We start from the raw sequence: 10954 nt of genomic DNA, 5'->3' as shown, positions 1-10954 counted from the left end.
CAGCCAAAAGTCTATTGTTTTTAGCCCATTCACGTTTAATGCAACAATTGAAACGGTAGGTTTTAGGTTAACCATTTTACTATTTTTTTCTCTTTTTTCCCACTGATGTTTTGTATCTCTCTTACTTTCCTGCTTTCTAAATATTTGAATATTTCTTTAAAATTCTATTTTATCCATCTCCTTTTTAGCTATGTCTCGTTGTATTTTTTTTACTGTTTTCTTGGAGATTACTATATATATTATATATTTAATTTATATATCATATGATATATTATATAATATATCATACGATATATTATATAATATATATCGTATTATATATTATATTATATATCATATTATATAATATATAATATATAACATATATTATATATTATATAATACATTATATATTATATAATTTATATATATATATTTTTTAAGACAAAGTCACTCTGTCGCCCAAGTTAGAGTGTAGTGGTGTGGTCACGTCTCACTGCAGCCTCCACCTCTGGGCTCAACGGATCCTGCCACCCCAGCATCCTGAGTAGCTGGGACTACAGGCTCATGCCACCATGCCCAGCTAATTTTCTTGTTTTTTGTAGAAATGAGGTCTATGGCCGGGCGCGGTGGCTCAAGCCTGTAATCCCAGCACTTTGGGAGGCCGAGACGGGCAGATCACGAGGTCAGGAGATCGAGACCATCCTGGCTAACACGGTGAAACCCCGTCTCTACTAAAAACTACAAAAAACTAGCCGGGCGACGTGGCGGCGCCTGTAGTCCCAGCTACTCGGGAGGCTGAGGCAGGAGAATGGCGTGAACCCGGGAGGCGGAGCTTGCAGTGAGCTGAGATCCGGCCACAGCACTCCAGCCTGGGTGACAGAGTGAGACTCCGTCTCAAAAAAAAAAAAAAAAAAAAGAAATGAGGTCTATGTTGCCTAGGGTGGTCTCAGACTCCTGGACTCAAGCAATCCTCCTGCCTTGGCCTCCCAAAGTGCTGGGATTACAGGTGTAAGCCACTGCATCCAGCCTATAACTTTACAGAAAGTTTGCCTTTTATTTAACTTTTCACAATGTAGAGTTGATACCGAACTACCTCATGTAAAATCTGGAAACCTTGGAACCATACAAGTCCATTCACCATCTCTCTGCTTTTTTGCCATGGTTGTCAAATGTATTACATCTATTAGAACCCGCACAGACAATGTTATCATTTTTTTCTTTAAACACTCATAAAAAGTTTAAATAAATTAGCTCAAAAAAGTAACATTTGTAAAATATCTCTAATTTTCTTAAAGGAAAATACTCTTAATAAAATGCCTGGAAGATCTAAGTACTTTGTATCTATCTTTCACAATATTTAGTTCCTTCTTATTACCCCCAAGTAACTGGCTCTGCTTTTATTATTTTTAATTTTCAGTCTTTTAGACCTTGTTTATCTGATGCCATTCCAGGATTATACGTAGTTGAAAAAAGAAAAACAAAACAAAACATAAAATCTCTTCATTTGTTTTGCTTTTGGTCAAAACATTAGCATTGCCAGTAATGTCCTAACAATCACATTGTCAAGGCAGGAAACTAAACACGTCTTTCAACAAAAAAATACCTCACATTCTGATAGGTAAGCCTTAAGGGGAGGATCTTTAATGGTCTATTGGCCTTTTCAATTTTTGTAACAATCTACACATTTGGTGGACATTTTTATGACAACCAAGACAGCATTCAAGACATCTGGAGTACGGAATGCTGCAATTGTAAAAGTACTCAATTAAAATTCTTATTTATGTTTGTGTAAAATGTATGAAATATTCTGGAGAAGCAGGTTGGGAAGATAACTATCTTCCCAAGCTCCTATTACAGTGATGACAAGTGTAATTTGGTACTGCAGTTCTACAAAAGCTTTGCTTCTCCACCACCTCTTACGAGCCCTGCATAAGGTGAGACAGAAAAAGGAGCCTCATCATTCACTCTAGCTCTATCACTTGGGTTTTTACAGCTCCACAATTCACTTGAAGTCATGTAAGTCCAGGTGAATCCAGAACCCAAGAAAAATTAATAGTCGAGGAATCAGTGACATTTTCAACAAAATGTACACTCACAAAGCCTTTTGTGTTTGGGGGGAAATTATTGAGCTTGTTTTCGTTATTTGTTTCTGGTTTTGTGTCATTTTTAAGAGGGGGGAAGGAAAAGCCCTTTCTCTGGAGAAATAAAGAAATTCTGGCCAGATGGGGTGGCTCATGCCTGTAATCCTAGCACTTTGGGAGGCCAAGGCAGGCAGATCACCTGAGGTTGGGAGTTTGAGACCAGCCTGGCCAATACGGTGAAACCCCGTCTCTACTAAAAATACAAAAATTAGCCGGGTGTGGTGGCGTGCACCTGTAATCCCAGCTACTCGGAAGCCTGAGGCAGGAGAATCACTTGAACCCTGGAGGCGGAGGTTGCAGTGAGCCAAGATCACGCTATTGCAGTCCAGCCTGGGCGGCAAGAGTGAGACTCTGTCTCAAAAAAAAAAAAAAAAAAATAACAAACAAACAAGTAAAGCTCTATATCCTTGACCATACAGAAACTGGCCGGGCACAGCGGCTCACACCTGTAATCCCAACACTTTGGGAAGCAGAGGCAGGCTGATTACAAGGTCAGGAGATCGAGGCCATCCTGGCCAACATGGTGAAGCCCCATCTCTACTAAAAATACAAAAAATCAGCTGGGCGTGGTGGTGTGTGCCTGTAGTCCCAGCTACTTGGGAGGCTGAGGCAGGAGAATCACTTGAACCCAGGAAGCAGAGGTTGCAGTGAGCCGAGATCGTGCCACTGCACTCCAGTATGGTGACAGAGTGAAACTCTGTCTCAAAAGAGAAAAAGAAAATTTGCAGTACTTACCATCTTTTTTCATTTAGTGCTTTCATGTAGATGTCTCCTCAGGTAGACACAGGGATAAGATACTAATCTAATACACAATGATATGGGGGCCAATTAATCATTGCATTTTGTTTCAAAGAGTTGTGACTTCTTAGATAAAATATTCTATGTAAACACACAAAGTATATGATTAACTTTGCTCATTTTAGGGTCAAAGAGGAAAAAAATCACTTTATTTCTTTTTTAAGTCTTTGTTCCTTTCAAGCACATAAGAGATTGATGTACTTAGCAAGGTATGTTCATTTAAGTCCAGAAGATCTCAGAGGTGGCCCTGAATCCTATTATACAGATCCCAGTGCAACCATTATTCAGCAAACAGTACTGTCAAAAACATTTTTCAATTTATTATATCTAAACTTTAAAATGCTCTCATATTGATTTTAAGGCATTTCCTACTGCAACACAGAACAATAGATTTTCAATAGCTTCTGGTGAGAATTCATGACCAGTGTTTACATTTTTTCACTCAGACTTAGATCACCCTAATTTGCTTAGTCTAAGGTACCTAACATTATGAGATATTTTTACAGATCCCTTTATTTAATCAACATATACTTACTGAACATTTACTGTGTGCCAAGTCCAGCGTGGAAAATACAGAAACACAGAGCCAAATGATTCTTTCCTGTGCTTTTATTTCTTTTTTCTTTCTTTTTTTTTTTTGAGACAGAGTCTCACTCTGTCACCCAGGCTGGAGTGCAGTGGTGAGATCTCGGCCCACCTCCGCCTCCTGAGTTGAAGTGATTCTTCTGCCTCAGACCCCTGAGTAGCTGGGATTACAGGCGCCCACCACCACAGCTGGCTAATTTTTGTATTTTTACTAGAGACGAGGTTTCACCATGTTGGTCAGGCTGGTCTCAAACTCCTGATCTTGTGATCTGCCAGCCTCTGCTTCCCAAAGTGCTGGCATTACAGGCGTGAGCCTCCGCGCCTGGCCCTCTGTTTGATCTGTGTCTTTCATGTTAAATGGTTTGTTCAGATATCTGTTATTTCTTAGTTGTCCATTAATATTTATTTACTTTTATTTTTATTTTTTAAATTTATTTTCGAAATGGAGTTTCACTCTTGTTGCCCAGGCTGGAGTGCCATGGCACAATCTCGGCTCACTGCAACCTTGGCCTCCCAGGTTTAAGTGATTCTCCTGCCTCAGCCTCCAGAGTAGCTGGGATTACATGCGCCCACCACCACCCCTGGCTAATTTTTGTATTTTTAGTAGAGACAGGCTTTCACCATGTTGGCCAGGCTGGTCTCAAACTCCTGACCTCAGGTGATCCACCCACCTCAGCCTCCCTAAGTTCTGGGATTACAGGCATGAGCCACTGTGGCCTGCCATCTGTTAAAATTTAACAGCGAGGAACCAAAGAGTTGATTGGAAGCTCTGGGCACATGTGTGGGTCTAGTCATCTGTAGGTTTCTCTGTGAATGATCTGGCTGGGCCATTTTATTGGAGAACTTGGGATTTTCCATATATTTAGTTATTTCTCTTGGACTGGTCCATTCCAAAGACTCTTCCAGCCTCCTGCCTTGATAAAGAGTTGGTCTCCAGCATTCTGGGAACCAAGGGAAGAAGAGAAAAAAATCTCAGCCTCCTAAACAATTTAAAGAGCCTTACCAGTTATCTTAAATTGAGCTAATGCTATAGTTTCTTTTTTGAGGTCTAACAAATACACTATATTTTACATTATCAGAATGTAATTTACATTAATTACTATGTTAATGAGTACATAAAACATTCGTTTGCATAAAAAAGCTTAGCCTCCAATATGCATACATTCATTTAATCCTTCTAATTTTCTGTTTTTGCATTCCTGCCCTCAACTGGGGCTTGTTTTTTTTTTTTTTGTGGAGACGGAGTCTCACCCTGTTGCCTAGGCTGGAGTGGAATGCAGTGGCGCAATTTCGGCTGGCTGCAACCTCCACACCTCCCAGGTTCAAGCGATTTATCCTACCTCAGCCTCCCAAGTAACTGGGACTACAGGCGCCTGACACCACGCCTGGCTAATTTTTGTATTTTTAGTAGAGACAGGGTTTCATCGTGTTGGCCAGGCTGGTCTTGAACACCTGGCCTCTTATGATCCTCCTGACTTGGCCTCCCAAAGTGCTGGAATTACAGGCATGAGCCACCGTGCTAGAAATTGGGGCTTGTTTATTCAGTTTAGAAATGCTGTATCTTTCCCCTCTCCAGAAAATAAGCCTTTAAATCCTCGCTCTTCCACTGGGTGGGGACTAACTGAGTATTCCCTATTCAAAGTGTGTTTTTGTTGGGGTTTGAAGAGAAGTGGAGAACTAAGGAATTAATAATAACTTAAACAGTTAACAGTCTTTTTTTTTTTTTTTTTTTTGGTTTAAGTTTATTTATTGCAGAACACCTCAGAGACTTTATGATTCCAGCATGTGTTGTGAATCTTCTAGATTTGGCAGACCTTGTTTAACCATAGGGCCCTTTTCCTACAAGTGTGTCTGAGGAATTCATTTGAAAGAAATACTGCGTTAGATGCTTACAATAGGTGAAGGTCTCTTGAAACTTTAGATAGGAAGAGGTGCCACCACTTGACTCCATGGCATGTCTTAGGAGGTTCCTGGGACAGTACTCAGGAGTTTGGACACTGTCATCTTTATTCATCCAATTTTGTCCTGGGCAAGATCTTGCTGGTTGAAACAAACTGATTTGGGGGTTGTTTCCTTCATGAAAGTAGCTGTTGAATAGTTCTGAAGCCTAAATCTTTACCTAGAAGTCTATACAAGTTTCTATTCAATATCTATATATTCCTACTGTTTCTTTGTAAACAAACTATAGCAATTAGACAAAAATTGGGCAGTACGCCAAGTTCCAATTGGTGAGATTCTGTGAGTGGATATATACATATATATGTATATGCATATATATATAGTCATTCAAATGTCTCTGGGTACCAAATAGCGTTAAGCTTTAACCTCCATATTTAAGACTATTACCATTTATATAACACCAAATGCCTTCATGGGACGGACGGCATGCACTGAGAGGGACAGATGGAATAAAGATTGCTGATTTACAAACAAAAATGAAACTTCTGAGTTTTCACGTAACAAAACTCTTCCAATCATATATAACTTTAATGAGATTTATTGTGCTTTTCTTTCTTTCTTTCTTTCTTTCTTTTTTTAAGCTGAGGTCTTATTCTGTTGCTAAGGCTGGAGTACAGTGGTGTGAACACAGCTCACTGCAATCTCAACCTCCTGGGCTCAAGAGATCCTCCCACTCAGTCTCCAAGTAGCTGAGTCTACAAGCACGCAGCACACGCCAGGCTCATTTTTTAGTTTTTATAGAGACAGGGTCTCCTAGGCCCAAGCAGTCCTCCTGCCTTGACTTCCCAAAGTGCCGGGATTACAGGCATGAGCCGCCGTATTTTTTGTCTTAATAGTCACTGTTAAAACAGTTATAAATTTCCAGGTTTTGTCACCTATCACTTCAGTGTGAGTAATTTTTAAAAAATCTCCCATTGATTAGTTTCACACTGTAGTCAAGAATCTAACCAAAGATAGAATTTGGTTAACTTCAAAGTAGGGACCAGATTTAGTAATAGAGAATAAAGCCCTTCTTTGTTACGTTACAGCCCACGATTAATCCAAAAAGGTCTGGTGGGCTTAGTTACAGATAGGAAAAGGAATTTAGCTAGATTTTTAAAAATATTTTTATGTAGGCAGGCCAGGTCATGTTTATCTGGATTCTCTAATTGGATGCCATGAAGTGACGCACTTAATGTGAGCTGCAATGTAAGAATGAAATGACAAAATGAAGCAGAACAAGATAACTTAGTAGTGGGGAGAATAAAAATTAACTGAAGATAGTTAACCCCAAAACATTACTTATTTGTTTTTTTTTTTTTTTTTTTTTTTTTTTGAGGCGGAGTCTCACTCTGTCGCCCAGGCTGGAGTGCAGTGGCCGGATCTCAGCTCACTGCAAGCTCCGCCTCCCGGGTTTACGCCATTCTCCCGCCTCAGCCTCCCGAGTAGCTGGGACTACAGGCGCCCGCCACCTCGCCCGGCTAGTTTTTTGTATTTTTTAGTAGAGACGGGGTTTCACCGTGTTCGCCAGGATGGTCTCGATCTCCTGACCTCGTGATCCGCCCGTCTCGGCCTCCCAAAGTGCTGGGATTACAGGCTTGAGCCACCGCGCCCGGCTAACATTACTTATTTGAAATCAAGTCACATAACTGCACTTGGAACCTGGTATATTGCTCAATTTTTGTCTAATTGCTGTAAGCTGGTTTACAGATAGTCAGAATTTGTTTGAACCCAGATAGTCATTTAATGAGTATAACAATGATAAGCAATTAAATTATTTGCAACTTTGAAAAGTTGGTTAGGCAGAGTTGCCTTCTGAAAATCAGTTTCCCTTGAAAACTCACTAATACTGTTTAAAAATACACAAGGCATTACATATTTGCTTGCATTATAATCACAGTTTCATGTTCACACACCTTATCAAAAATCCAACACCAACACTGTATCAACAGTGCAACATGAGAGGAAATTTGGCGAACATTAGATGTATTCAATTGCTGCAGTGGCTTAAGTCAATTCATACAGAAATAGGAAGTAATTTTTTTGACATCTCCTTATCAATCAATTAGAGCTGTAACACAAAAAGAATCTACGAAGTTTCAAGGCGGGGTGGGCACAGTAGCTCACACCTGTAATCACAAGCTGAGAAGCCAAGATGGAAGGATTCCTTGATCCCAGGAGTTCAAGACCAGCCTGGGCAACAGAGGGAGGCTCCCGTCCCCAGACACATACAAAATTAGCCAGGCACGATGGCTCACACCTGTAGTTCTACGTACTTGGGAGGATCTCGGCTCACTGCAACCTCTGCCTCCTCGGTTCAAGTGATTCTCCTGCCTCAGCCTCCTGAGTAGCTGGGATTACAGGTGCCTGCTACCACGCCTGGCTACTTTTTGTATTTTTAGTAGAGATGGGGTTTCACCATGTTGGCCACGCTGCTCTTGAACTCCTGACCTCAGGTGATCTGCCCACCTTGGCCTCCCACAGTGCTGGGAATATAGGCGTGAGCCACCATGCCTGGTCCTTCTTCACTTTTTTTTTAACTAACATTTTTATTTTAGTAGTTGTAGATTTACTGAAGTATTGCAGATAATAGAATACTTCTAACCCCATCCCCAGTTTCCCCTAATGAAGCTTACATTAGTATGATACATTTGTCACAATTAATGAATCAATATGGGCACATTACAGCCGAAAAGTGTGTGGTGGCTCACACCTCTATAATCCCAGGATTTTAGGAGGCGAAGGTGGGCAGATCACTTGAGGTCAGGAGTTCAAGACCAGCCTGGCCAACATGGTAAAACCCTGTCTCTACGAAAAATACAAAAACTAGCCAAGTGACGCACACTTGTAATCCTAGCTACTCGGGCGGGCGGGCAGGGAGGTGCTGAGATGAAAGGATCACTTGAACCTAGAAGCAGAGGTTGCAGTGAGCCAAGGTCACGCCACTGCATTCCAGCCTGGGCTACAGAGCGAGACTCCATCTCAAAAAAAAAAAAAAAAAAAAAAGAAAAGATACATTAGTGAAATTCTACACTTTATTCAAATTTCCTCCATTCTCGCCCAGTGCCCTTTTTCTGTTCTAGAATCCCATCCACATGCCACATGACATTGTATCGTCATGTCTCTTGACTTTGACAATCTGTCAGACTTTGTGTTTGATGGCCTGATAGTTTGAGGAATACTGATCAGGTATTTTGTAGAATATCCCTAAATTGCGGTTTGTCTGATGTGTTTCTCATGATCATGCTGGGGTACAGGTTTTCAGAAGAAGCAAAGTTCCATTTTCATCACATCATATCAAGGGTACACACTATCAGCGTGACTTATCACTGCTGAGGTGGACCTTGATCAACTGGTTGAGGTGGGTGTGGGCAGACTTCTCCACTGTAAAGCTGCTCTTCCTCCTCTCCTCCTTTCCACAAGGTAATCTTTGGAAGGAAGTCACTCACTATATGTAGCCCACACTGAAGAGTAGACAGTTTTCTTCCCCTCTTTGAGGATGAAGTATCTTAAAAACTTACTTGAAATCATTCTGCAAAGATCTCTCTCTTCTGTTTATGCAACCATTTATATCAGTATAGACAAAGGGATAGTTTTATACTATGTTATAATGCAATCTTGCTTTACTTTGTTGCTGACATACCCCCATTATTGTAGGGTTTTTTTTTCTTTTCTTTTCTTCTTTTTTTTGAGAGGAAGTCTTGCTCTTGTACCCTAGGCTGGAGTGCAGTGGCGTAGTCTCAGCTCACTGCAACCTCTGCCTCCTGGGTTCAAGCGATTCTCCTGCCTCAGCCTCCCAAGTAGCTGGGACTACAGGCACCTGCCACCACACCTGGCTACTTTTTGTAATTTTTTTTTTTTTTTTTTTTTTTTTGAGACGGAGTAGTTTCGCTCTGTCGCCCAGGCTGGAGTGCAGTGGCCGGATCTCTGCTCACTGCAAGCTCCGCCTCCCGGGTTTATGCCACTCTCCTGCCTCAGCCTCCCGAGTAGCTGGGACCACAGGCTCCCGCCACCTCGCCCGGCTAGTTTTTTGTATTTTTTAGTAGAGACGGGGTTTCACCGATGTTAGCCAGGATGGTCTCTATCTCCTGACCTCGTGATCCGCCCGTCTCGGCCTCCCAAAGTGCTGGGATTACAGGCTTGAGCCACCGCGCCCGGCCTACTTTTTGTATTTTTAGTAGAGACGGGTTTCACCATGTTGGCCAGGCTGGTCTTGAACTCCTGACCTCAGGTGATCTGCCCGCCTTGGCCTCCCAAAGTGCTGGGATTACAGGTGTGAGCCACCGTATCCAGCCGGGTTTTCTTTTTCATCGCTTCCTATATTCCTTCTGATATATCACTTTCTTACACTACAGGATGCTCTGGACTTGCATGTTTCCCACTCCAGTCTTAGAATCAGCTGTTTCTCTAAGGAGCTCATTTTTTTTAAAAATTGGACAATGGTATTAGAAACCAAGATCTAGGAAATCGTCATTGTCAGCAAACTAACACAAGAACAGAAAACCAAACACTGCATGTTCTCACTCATAAGTGGGAATTGAACAATGAGAACACATGGAGACAGGGAGGGGAACATCACACACTGAGGCCTGTCATGGGGTTGGGAGCTGGGGGAGGGAGAGCATTAGGAGAAATACCTAATGTAGATGACGGGTTGATGGGTGCAGCAAACCACCATGGCATGTGTATACCTATGTAACAAACCTGCACATTCTGCACATGTACACCAGAACTTAAAAGTATAATTAAAAATAATAATAAATAAAAATGAGACCTAAACTGGGCGTGGTGGGTCAAGCATGTAATCCCAGTGCTTTGGGAGGCCAAGGAGGGTGGATCACTTGAGGTCGGGAGTTTGAGACCAGCCTGGCCAACATGGTGAAATCCCATCTCTACAAAAAACACAAAAATTAGCTGGGCATGGTGGTACGTGCCTGTAATCCCAGCTACTCAGAAGGCTGAAGCGGGACAATCCCTTGAACCCGAGGTGGAAGTTGCTGTGAGCCAAGATTATGCCACTGCACTCCAGCCTGTGTGATAGTCTCAAAAAAAAAAAGAAAAAAAAAGAAACCAAGATGTAGGTTCCAGGTGTACTTGTTACTGCGGAATAAAACCAAATTATAATTTTTTTTTTAAGTGTTACACCAATTCTTGCTTTGCTTTCCTCTGACGACAAAATCTCCAGACTAGGACATGCAAGTTAACTGTATGCTGTTTTCAACTAAGGATGCTGACGCTCTCGTGCATTATGTGGCCAGATTCGTGAATTGTGACTCCCTTTATGCCAATTATATTTAAAAAATAAATCCCCCAGCTGGGTGCAGTGGCTCATGCCTGTAATCCTAGCACTTTTTGGAGGCTGAGACGAGTGGATCACGAGGTCAGGAGTTCACAAGACCAGACTGGCCAATATGGTGAAACCCTGTCTCTACTAAAAATACAAAAATTAGCCAGGCGTGGTGGCGTACGCCTGTAATCTCAGCTACTCGGGAGGCTGAGGCAGGAGAATC

This window comes from Rhinopithecus roxellana, chromosome 18, assembly GCF_007565055.1.
Source record: "Rhinopithecus roxellana isolate Shanxi Qingling chromosome 18, ASM756505v1, whole genome shotgun sequence".
Taxonomy (NCBI): Eukaryota; Metazoa; Chordata; class Mammalia; order Primates; family Cercopithecidae; genus Rhinopithecus; species Rhinopithecus roxellana.
This window is presented reverse-complemented; position numbering follows the sequence as displayed.